The 12223-nt window shown below is 42.4% G+C and overlaps 1 protein-coding gene across 2 annotated transcripts in view; it reads right to left on the bottom strand.

Moving 5' to 3' along the window:
• PLCL2 (phospholipase C like 2) overlaps positions 1 to 12223 on the bottom strand; it is a 111880-nt gene that overhangs the window by 45808 nt on the left and 53849 nt on the right. The window lies entirely within an intron of this gene.

The raw sequence follows: 12223 nt of genomic DNA, 5'->3' as shown, positions 1-12223 counted from the left end.
TAGAAGTGCTGTGTGCAGTAGGAGCAGGGAGGTGATTGTCCCTTTGTACTCAGCTCTGGTGAGACCACACCTTGAGTATTGTGTCCAGTTTTGGGCACCTCAATATAAGAGAGATGTGGAGGTGCTGGAGCCAGTGCAGAGGAGGGCGAGGAAGCTGTGAAGGGCCTGGATAATAAATCTGATGAAGATCGACTGAAAGGGCTGGGGCTGGTTAGTGTGAAAAAGAGGAGGCTGAGGGGAGACCTCATTGCTGTCTACATCTACCTGAAAGGACGTTGTGGAGAGGCTGGTGCTGGTCTCTTCTCACAGGTCATTAGTGACAGAAGAAGAGGGAATGGCCTCAAGCTGTGATTGGGTAGGTTTAGACTGGACATTAGGAAAATAATTTTCCCAGCGAGAGTGGTCAGGCATTGGAATGTGCTGCCTGGGGAGGTGGTTGAGTCACCAAGCCTGAATGTATTTAAAGGTGGTTTGGATGTGGTGCTTGGGGATATGGTTTAGAGGTGAATCTTGTAGTGTTCTTGGTTGGACTTGGTGATCCTGAGGGTCTTTTCCAACCTGAATGTTTCTGTGATTCTGTGATACTGAAACCCTCAGCCAAAGTTGTAGGAAGTAAGCTTTCCTCTTGAGTCCTTCTGCAGTCCTACACAGATGAACTCTGTCAGTACAGAATATAATGCTCTAATACCTTGCTGACAAGGTCCTCATAAACACCAAAGAAACATTAAGACACAATTAACTACATAAAATCTGTTAGATTTGGTCCTAATTCTACATGTACAAGACATTATCAGCACTTACTACTGCACCCTTTCATCTTCTTCCCAGAGTGCCCAGGGCACAGACATTGCACCCCTGCACTAGCAAAACAGCCACGTTAGTCTTCAGAAGCTACAATGAAACACAAAAGCGCCTGAACTGGAGCAGATGTAATTCACTGCAAGTTCTGAGTTTCAGAAAATGCAAATGAGTCAGGAAGGAACTGTCTGAGAGGATTAAAGGTTAACTGGTTTCAAAGAAGCTGCATATCATTAGGAAGAACTTGAATGGAAAAAGCAAGACCTGGTCAGGAAGGGAAGCAAAAGTGATTCACTTTTGCTCTTACTGCAACAACCTAGAGGTCTTGGTTTACTGGGGTAGGGGGAAAGAGGCTGCCATTTAGCTCCCTCTATTTGCTGTTGGTATTAATTCAATCTAGTACAAATCAATCAGTAACAGATGACTCAATTACAATCAATTTCATGAGAAAGAACTGAATTTAAGAAACCTGTGTGCTTCCATTATCTTCATTTTCTGATTCGGAAAACAACATTGTGGGGTTTTTTTGTTCCTAAAAGCACTGTATGTGTCTTGAGAGGCTTTTAGTCTGAAATTATATTTCCATGAAATAATCTTTTTAGGTCAGAAACCCTATTTAGAAGTGTTCTTCCTATACTCTAGTACAGCTTTAAAAATTACTTTTCCTGCTTTGTATAAAAAGAATGTTCCTGTTCCCTCTAATAGCTTTCCATTTGAAGTATGTTCCAGTGCAAATCAGCAGTGCTTATAGGGCAGAAAGGAGAGGAAAAGAAATTTTTCAATGATTACTATGCTGAACAGATGTTCAAGTAAAACCCATCCATTACAGAATGCATTTCCAGTTCAGGGCATATGTGCTGTATGTTTCATTTCATTATATTAGAAATGCAGTGTTCTGGTTCGTAATTTCATTTATAAGCATTCAAAAAGCCTTTCACTGCAAACAATTGCTAGTAAAGTAAGCAGACTTAATATTTGCTGTTCTGTGTTGGAGAAAAGTAATCAACCATACAATTCTTGCACCTTTAATGACAGCAGAATCTGCTTCATGCAGGTTCTCAAGAGACCAGTAAAAAGTGAACAACCCTGCAGAGGACTGCTTAATTTCTAACTCCAGATCAAACACCTGCAGTGGATACCAATGACTGATGGAATTGCATTACATATAGTTGGGGCACAAGGACTGCTTTCAAACAAAAGAAAATGTGCTTAATTAAAAAGAAAATTACTTTTTTTTGAGTTATTTTTGCTTACAAATATTTTTGTTCTATTTTGAGCCCAGCTTCTTGCCTGGCTACATATTTACAGCTCCTAACCTGAAAAAGTGGCAAGGGGCAGCCCCACAGAAATAAGCCCTGAAATTACTGACCAATATTTAAGGCCTCAGAATTAAGTGTGTTGAAACTCCTCAGTGCTCCAGATTTCTCAGTGACAAATCCAGGAAGGGAATGTATTTCTTGATCTGTTGAGGGAGACACATCTGACAGAAAACCTCCTGATGCTAGAAACACAAAGGCCTAGAAATATTACCTCACCTGGTCAGGATCAGTATTAACTAAACAGAAGGAAGGTCTATGCCTTTCTTTATGATTAGGATCGTGTCTGATCCAAGACACTGAATGGCAAAAGACAAAAAAAGCCCTGCCATTACTTGATGCCATCTGATGTAAATAGGTCCACCTCAAGCCAACACCATTCCCAACTCATTACCTAGAGGCTGGAGTTTACACGTGCAGATCAGAGGAGCAGCTCAATCTACCACCTGCAAGATTATTTTGCTCGCCTACCAGATGAACTTGAAGGCAGTTTGACCATATCCTGCATTTCTGCAGGGTAAAGCAATCTTACCACTTAGCTTATTCATAGAAAGCCCTTCTGGCAGTAGACATCACTTTCTGAATGTGATGACTGCAAAGACAAATTGTGAAATAGTTCTGTGCTCTGAGCTCCAGAATAACCTTCATCCAGAGATCAATGATCCTGAGCTACCAGACTGCCTCTGTAGTCCCCATCCTGACATGAAAGTCACAATCAATCTACATCAACAGAAGAACCTAAAGGATATTTTCCCAAAGACATAGGCCAGAATTATCTGCCTGTCTGAATTACCCACCTGTCTGAAGAGAAAAAGGAAAGAAAAATCTCACTCATAATCTGAGAACATGTGCACATAGCTTGTGCACAAACTCTCTGAAACAGGTTTGTGAATCCCAGACATATTGCCTGGCATGGAGAAAGAGGCAGATGTATTCTGCTATATTATGTGGGAGTATTTCACCCCAAAAGAGGGGTGGCATTCATGAACTGGGTCAGGTCCCTAATGGCCTTAAGTCTGTCTTGAATCAAAAAAGTTGGCTCATCAGAAAAATGTGTAAATCTTAACAAATACAGGAGTGAGCACTGAGCATTCAGGAGACAGTGTGCTCTTGATGCTGTTCAAGACGCTTGAAATGAGACTGGCTCTACAATGCAGATGCATAATTGTTTCCACAGCAGGATCTCTCACACATTGAAGACCATGTCAGCCTTCAGGCTGTAACATTATAACTCAGGACTTCCCTTGAAGACTGCTTCTTCTTCTTAAGAATTTACAATTGAAACCAGAATGACCACCTCGTGAATTAATTTCCTAAAACTATGTGGGCCACATCCAGGGTCACCTGCAAGATGTTTTGTGGAACAGACCAGAAAAGTAAACAAAACTGTTGTGAAACTTTGCTAATAACCATTACAGTGACAAGAGAAATAGTTCAGCTTATCCAGGAGTAAAATATCTAGCAGTTCAAAAAACAGCAATGATCCCAACTGACACCTACCTCACTTAAGAGACAGACACTGCTGGAGAAAACAGCTTAAAGGAACAAACAGGGAACAGCATCTCCATGATAACTTTGTATTTATTAGTCTCATGGTACAGACAAAGAAATGGTTATGTGACTAAGAGACTAAGCTAGAACCTTCTACAAAACAGTTTAGGAAAGATGTTGAGTTGCTGGAAGGTGTCCAGAGAAGGGCAACAAAGCTGGGGAAGGGTTTGGAGCACAGCCCTGTGAGGAGAGGCTGAGGGAGCTGGGGTTGATTAGCCTGGAGAAGAGGCGGCTCAGGGGAGACCTTATTGCTGTCTACAACTACCTGAAGGGAGGTTGTAGCCAGGTGGGGGTTTGTCTCTTCTCCCAGGCACCCAGCACCAGAACAAGAGGACACAGTCACAAGCTGTGCCAGGGGAAGTTTAGGCTGGATGTGAGGAAGAAGCTCTTCATAGAAAGAGTGATTGGCCACTGGAATGGGCTGCCCAAGGAGATGGTGGAGTCACCATCACTGGATGTGTTTAGGAAGAGACTGGATGGGGTGCTTGGTGCCATGGTTTAGTTAATTAGATAGTCTTGGATGATAGGTTGGACTTGATGATCTCAAAGATAGCTAGTAGGTTCCCCTGGTCTTTGACCAGGGGGCTCCTTGTGCTGTTTATTAATTGTAAATATCTGTAAATATTGTAAATCCTGTATATTTTGTACATATTCACTGCATTTGTAGGTTGTAGTTTTGCTTATCAATACAGCTTTCATTTGCTTCCAGCTGAGCGGGTCTGGCAAATTTTGTATTGGGGGGAATATTTTCAACCCACCACAGCATTTAGCCCACTCATTTTGGGACAGAGGACTGTACAAAGACAAAAACAGCATTACCAAGAGGAAGTGGCAGAATGACAATTTTTAGAGCACTTGTCTGGGAAGTGAAAGTGCCTGATGTCATTATTCCAGAAACATTTCACTCGGTGACCTTGAATGCAGAACATACAAACAGTCCATGCAGCCGAGAACTGAATGATGAACTTCACCCTCTGGGAGGAATACTCATCTCCCTAGGTGACAGACAGGTCCTGCTGCTTCGTGCTTGTGCTCTAACCATGCAAAACTTCCATTCACATTTATGTATCACAGGTTCAGCAGCAGTGTGGATGCCAGCTCCACCCTAGGCTTAAGAGCATGTGGCTAGCACATGAAGAGCTGCATGTCTGAGGATCTCCATGCAGAAGTCTAGAGATCACTCAATGAGTGCCAATCAAGCAACTATACAAATACAGAGCATAAAACACCTCCCTTCAGCCCCAGCACCTCACTGCAGATTTTTGATTGTATGTGGCTGAGCTTTGACAATATGTGACGAAACTCACACACCTTGCAGACTGTGTGGAGGCACAGAGTCTACAGCACCTGCAGACCCAAGAATGCCTGCTTAGTTATCCCAAACAGGCTTCGAAACAAGTTGGATGGTGAGCCATTCCACCTAGCAAAGACAGCAGCATCTGTACATGTGTAGTAACAAGACTCCTATCACACAGAATGCCGCAAGAGCTTTTGATTTATTTTTATGTTTGTTTTATTGCATGTAAGCTGTGAATGAAGTGCCATGATTGTGAATGTAAGGGTCAATGCTGTTAGCCTGGAGAAGAGGAGGCTCGGAGGAGATCTTATTGCTCTCTACTACTACCTGAAGGGAGGCTGCAGCCAGGTGCGGGTTGGTCTCTTCTCCCAGGCAACCATCACCACAACAAGAGGACACAGCCTCAAGCTGTGCCAGGGGGGGTTTAGGCTGGATGTTAGGAAGAAAATCTTCACAGAGAGTGATTGGCCATTGGAATGTGCTGCCCAAGGAGTCAGTGGAGTCACCACCACTTGAGGTGTTTAAAAAGAGACTGGATGGGGCACTTAGTGCCATGGTTTAGTTGATTAGATGGTCTTAGGTGATAGGTTGCACTTGATGATCTGAAAGGTCTTTTCCAACCTGGTTAATGCTGTGTACTATTGTGTTGTGGCAATACACTGAACAATTACTGGTGAATCGGTGAGAACACAAGGCCATGAATCACACTGTTCATGTCATATAGCATTAAAGCTGGTTTAGAAGTAATTTCATGTACATCTGTAGCCCAGAGGTACAATACAATTTGCTACTTCATCACAAGAACAAGACTCCCTAATGATCATCATGATGCACATAGAGTGAACTACTCTTCTGACACAATACCACTTATTGGTGACTTGCTTTTAAGGCACATGTGATGCTCAAGGAGCCAATTTGAGTAGGAAAACTGCTGTCTTCATCAAACACAATTCATCAGCAATTGCAAAATCACCTAGCTTAAGAGCATGATGTGTAACATAAGCCTGTTTCAGGAAGTGGTTAGTTCAAGAAAAAATAAAAATGGATGCTTTGTTTATTTAATTAAGATTCCAAAACAATTTTCTCCCCCTCAGAATCCTGCAAAGCAAAGCCCCTGAATTTTACAGATTTTCTTTACACTTAAGGAAGCATTCAGGGCTGTCTATATATGCTTAGATCTATCCAAAGGAACAAAAACATATCCCACAGCTATTTAAGGGAGCATTTTAAAATATTCTATTTCTAAATGCATTTTAGTGAAAAATATTGTAATTTCAGCAATTTGGCCTTTGCCAAGGGTTCACTTGTGGTTTTACAGACATAAAAAGCAGAGAGATACCAGTGATGCGTGACAAATACAATACTGGCATCATCTCATCCTTCTCTTGATAAATAATTTCACTGCAAAAATAGCTAGGGTATTCTTTGTAAAAACATCTTTCAGAGAGATGGCAATAGCAAACAGGACCATTTGTTTTTGCAAACACACACACAAAAAAGGAATTCCTTATTGTGTATAGGTTTTCTATGTACAATTGCCAGCTCATTCCAAAACACAATACACAGCAAGCATTACACAAGAAACTAAGCAAGTTTTTATGTGAAGGAGTCAGTAGAAAACAGTAGTTAAAGGCAGAGTGAAAGTTGTCTTTGGAAGGGGGCTGGCTGTCAAGAAGGAGGGGACAGGCTCTGCTCATTTGCACCTTGCGATAGGGCAAGAGGCAATGGATATTAACTACAGCACAGAAGGCCCCACCTCAACATGAGGAGGAACTTCTTCCCTGTGAGGGTCACAGAGCACTGGAACAGGGTGCCCAGAGAGGTTGTGGAGTCTCTTTCTCTGGAGACTTTCAAGACCCATCTGAGTGCATTAGATTCCATGGTCCTGGTCCTGCTCTGGCAGGGAGGGGTTGGACTCGATCTCTGGTGGTCCCTTCCAACCCCTAACATCCTGTGATCCTGTGGGGATCAGGGGGAAACAGAGAGGGAAAGAATGTGGGACAAGAAAGGCATTTCACCATTAGGAACTACGTCCTTGAAAGCAGGAGCTATGTCCTTGCTTCACTCTCAGCCTAATTCTCTAGGAATCAACAACTCAGCAGAGGAATCTGCTGACAGCCACCACACAGCCTCTGCTCCAGTCAAGTATCTACGCTCTTCCCAGCCAGTAACTTTTAAATTGCCATTGCAAGAATATTCTCACTAACACAGTGACCCGAATTCACTTGATAATGCTTTAACCCAGCTGTCCAAAGCTTGCAGAGCATGTGAAAAAAAAAACATAAATAAGGAAAAACTTTCCAGTTACTTAGCAGTTGGGCTGACAACCTCAAATGCTGCAGAAACAGCACCTATTAAATCACATCCTGTACAGTATTTTCTGAATGGAGCTGGAGCAGTTTAACCCCACACAGCAGTTGTATTTGACACAAAGTAAAGAGTCTTCAGTTGAAATAACAAAACATTTGGGGAGAGACAAAACATCAGCTATTTGGAAAACACAGGGCCTCCCACTCCTGGTGAATCACTGCATTTGAGTGCAGCATTCAAGTATTTTCCCAAAGTGGTATTCATGGCATACCTGCAGAAAACTTTTTAAGAGAAGTTTATTTTTCCAGTGTGTGGTGGGCTGGCCCCAGCCAGACCTAGTCACACAATGTTATAAATAGCCATTAGGAGGAAAGAAAAATAAAATATCTGCACAAATAACAAATTTTTGCCCTTTTTTTTTTTTTTACTACTGAGAATTCTATTATTAAAGGAATACTGACACAGAGCAAGTTGTAGTTGAGTATTAAAACAAAAATCATCTGTATCATTTCAGATCAGTCAACTGCACAATTTATTCAATTTATTCAATTTATATTTAGTCAATTGCACAGCAACCCCATGCAGAGCTACAGGCTGGGGTCAGAGTGGCTGAGAGCAGCCAGGTAGAGAGGGACCTGGAGGTACTGGTCGATGGTAGGCTGAGCATGAGCCTGCAGTGTGCCCAGGCAGCCAAGAGGGCCAATGGCATCCTGGCCTGCATCAGGAACAGTGTGGCCAGCAGGAGCAGGGAGGTCATTCTGCCCCTGTACACTGCACTGGTTAGGCTGCACCTCGAGTACTGTGTCCAGTTCTGGGCCCCTCAGTTTAGGAAGGAGGTTGACTTGCTGGAACGAGTCCAGAGAAGGGCAACAAAGTTGGTGAGGGAACACAAGCCCTACGAGGAGAGGCTGAGGGTGCTGGGGTTGCTTAGCCTGGAAAGGAGGAGATTCAGGGGTGACCTTATTGCTCTCTACTACTACCTGAAGGGAGGTTGTAGACAGGCGGATGTTGGTCTCTTCTCCCAGGCAGCCAGCACCAGAACAAGAGGACACAGTCTCAGGCTGTGCCAGGGGAGGTTTAGGCTGGATGTTAGGAAGAAGTTCTATACAGAGAGAGTGATTGCCCATTGGAATGGGCTGCCTGGGGAGGTGGTGGAGTCACCATCACTGGAGGTGTTCAGGAGGAGACTTGATGGGGTGCTTGGTGCCATGGTTTAGTTGATTAGATGGTGTTGGATTGGTTGATTGGTTGGACACGATCTTGAAGGTCTCTTCCAACCTGGTGGTTATTATTATTATTATTATACAGCTAAACAAATTCCCTCTTTGAAATGCTAATTTTCTGTCCTGTCTCTTCCTCCTCCTCCTGCCCCAGCTGCATCTCCCTTCTACCCACCCCAACTCCTCAGGCCTGCACTAGCACCTGACACACAGTAAGTTAATTTACCTCATTGCCTCAGGAAATGAAAAAATCTCTTTTCTGCTGAATTAATTTTCCCCGTTTTATCAACATGAAACCATTTGCCATGTGATCAGGTAAGGATCAGAGCTGGTCAAAATAGCTACTAGAAACAGGGTCTTGATTAAAAATGAGAACAACAAACAGAATTGCTTACTTGTGTAAAGAAATTAATTCAATTCAAACACAGTGCAGCTGAAACTGTTGTGTTGAAATCAGATCCCACACGACCTGACAAGCAAACTTCATGTCCTTAGGGAAAACAAAATCCCTTATCTTGGTCCATCTCACAGAAGGTACACCAACAATTTCATAAACATACTAAATGTAAGGGCAAGGTATTAGAAAGTACTATCAACACCATAAAATCACAGAACTGACGTTCTCAGGGCTCCTTTGGCTCATTTTGTTCTGCCTCACTTCAAGAGAACAGGACAAAGAAAATGTAGAAGTATTTTATATGAGAGAGATCACTACTAAACTGCCCATGAGAAGGAGAGGAGGGAAAAGTCGCTTATGCTCTCCTTGCTGCTTTTAGAGCAGGCAATTTATCTCATACCCTGGGAAACAGGGTATGATTTTTGCAAATAAAGCCTAGACTAAGGCTTTCTATGTGACACTTCTTAAAGAATACCTTAATTAGCCATTTGATCAGTTTACAAAGGGCAAAGAAACCTTTTCTTTTACTATGTTTTTTGTATGTTGCTGTCTCAAGGATCCTTATATTCTCCTACTCACAGGGGAGCTTTCTGTGAACCACTCTACAAGGCAGACACGTCGTCCATTCAGATGCCCAAGACATCCATAAGCATGCTGTCACTTGCTCCCTCTCACTCAGCTCTTACAGCTGATGCAAGCTGAGCAAGGCAAGACTAACCTCTTAAAGCTGATGCAAGTTGAGCAAGGTAAGAATAACTCCAATGCCGTAACTCACTGAAGCAGCATGAATACATTTCACGTCTCAAAACATTAACTATTATATTCCTCACTGTTGGTGCTTTTAACTCATATTGGTAAGTTTTACAAGGAGAGCTAGAAAAGAAATGCAATCTCACTTTGACGATGTTCCTCAGATAAGTGAAAGAACAGAGATTATGTGGAGCGCTCCTGGAGTTCCCAGTTTTAAGCAGGTGCTTTGAAGTTTTAATTCTGAGCCTCAGTTTAAACCAAAACACAGGCTGATGCAGCAAAACAGTTCAGCCACCTAATCTCAGGGCCATGTTTTTAATAGCCAAATGCATGCCTGATCTCGAGGCTCACCTAACCAGCTTTTCAAAGGCAGCACATTAAATCACAGTGCTATTTCACTCCATTAACTCAGCACAAATAAATCCATTTCATGTTTGCTTCAAAAGAAAGTAAACAATCTGATATTGCTTACTCTGGTGAAAATAAAGGAGTTCTAACTACTTACACTATGTTTGATTTTGACCTAAATTTTAAGGAGTCTGTAGTAACTAAGGTTTCTACATTCTACATTTCCATGCTGCCAAGTATAGCTCCCTTCCAAGAGCAGCTACTGTTATGTACAGAGGCACAGTTATGTTTCTAAAGCAATACACATAATAACTTGGTAATATTGTACCTGAAAAATATTACAATACAATAGCAAAAATTACATTGGAGCAAGACTGAGGCTTTCATTCATATGTAATTACAACTGCACATTTATGATATTAAAATAAAAGAGGCATTGGTTTCAAGAGGTAATTGACAACTAATGGGGAAAGAAGGAAAAGAAAGCAGAGGAAAGAAGAAAATAAAAGATTTTAATCTCCAAAGAAAATAAGTAAGAAGCATCTTAGGAAACTACCTAGACTGCTGTGAGCACTAAGAGTGCCAAAAGCCTGGATTCTGCTTGGCATGAATATCCTAAGTTCTTTATTTTATTGAGATGATTACAATTCAGGGCTCTGGGCAGCATTTCCAATGGAGCAAAAGAGGAATCCAGCTTCCACAAACTGGGTAAAAGCAAAACATGTATATTTCAGATTGCATTGGTTTGAATTCAATCTGCTGCTGATATTCAATCCCATGCTGCCATCATGCCAGCTTCAAAATGAAAGTGCTGGCTGGAGCAAAATATTATGGGGCTTGAAGTTCAGATTGCAACATGAGAGGCTTCTTGTTCTGGTTGCTGCTTTTTTGGTTTCCACATTTGGGATGTTGATGTATTTTTTCTGCTGGGCTTGGCCAGGGACTGGAGAGGAGGGGGTTTAGTTCCTTGGCTTCTGCTGGTGCTTCTACATTAGGCTGTGCTATTCCTGCAAATAGGCTAAAGTAACAGTGTATTGTATTATCTCATTTTTCTCATTAAAGCTCTTTATCTCAAACCCAGAGGTTTTTGTCAGTTTGTTTGGGGTTTTTTCTGTGTTACTTTCCCTTCTGTGTTGGAGGGGAGTAGGCTGTTAACCCATTACGCACATCCAAAGAAGCAATGTTTTAACAAAGTTTGTATACACTCCAATTATTTCTGAGAGCCAGCAGTTACTATGCACTGTTCAGTCTTACACTGAGAAAAACTGCATTGACAGAAAGTTGTTAAAAGCCTGAAAAGTGTAGTAGCCCTAGGTAAGTAAGTAGAAAGTTTAGGAAGGATGTTGACTTGCTGGAGCGTGTCCAGAGAAGGGCGATGAGGTTGGTGAGGGGCTTGGAGCACAAGCCCTATGAGGAGAGACTGAGGGAGCTGGGGTTGCTTAGCCTGGAGAAGAGGAGACTCAGGGGTGACCTTATTACTCTCTACAACTACCTGAAGGGGGGTTGTAGTCAGGCAGATGTTGGTCTCTTCTCCCAGGCAACCAGTACCAGAACAAGAGGACACAGTCTCAGGCTGCGTCAGGGGAGGTTTAGGCTGGAGGTTAGGAGGAAGCTTTACACAGAGAGAATGATTGCCCATTGGAATGGGCTGCCCGAGGAGGTGGTGGGGTCGCCGTCGCTGGGGGTGTTCAGGACAAGGCTTGACAGGATGCTTGGTGCCGTGGTTTAGTTGATTAGGTGGTGTTGGATGATAGGTTGGACACGATGATCTTGAAAGTCTCTTCCAACCTGGTTTATTCTATTCTACTCCTCAGACTCCTAACTTCTCATGTACTATCCTGTTCTATGACAAACAGACCATTTGAACTACTATAGAGAAGCTGATGTGTATTACAAGTACTTTACTTTTTTCCCAGCCACCAGAAAAAGGAATAATAGCTATATATGCTTTTAGCTTGAAGAATAGCTGATAATGACAAAGCTGACACTGCAAGTGAAGGTCCTGGAGGATTCAAAGAAGTTGGCTCAAAAAGGTTTCAGTATGGCTCAGGACTCTCCTGTTGTTCTTAAAGCCAGCAAGATGCTCTTTCCGTTTACATGCACAACTGTTTAATGTCAGCATGTTCCCTTCTTCAATAATGTTTTAAATTCTTTAATGTTATAGCTAAGATACACTTGCATAAGCATTTTAACCAAAACCTATCACAGGATGTTAGGGGTTGGAAGGGACCTATGG

This window comes from Dryobates pubescens, chromosome 4 (assembly GCF_014839835.1).
Source record: "Dryobates pubescens isolate bDryPub1 chromosome 4, bDryPub1.pri, whole genome shotgun sequence".
In the NCBI taxonomy this organism is placed as follows: domain Eukaryota; kingdom Metazoa; phylum Chordata; class Aves; order Piciformes; family Picidae; genus Dryobates; species Dryobates pubescens.
Note: the sequence above shows the minus strand (reverse complement) of the source record. Positions and strands in the feature narration are given on the sequence as shown.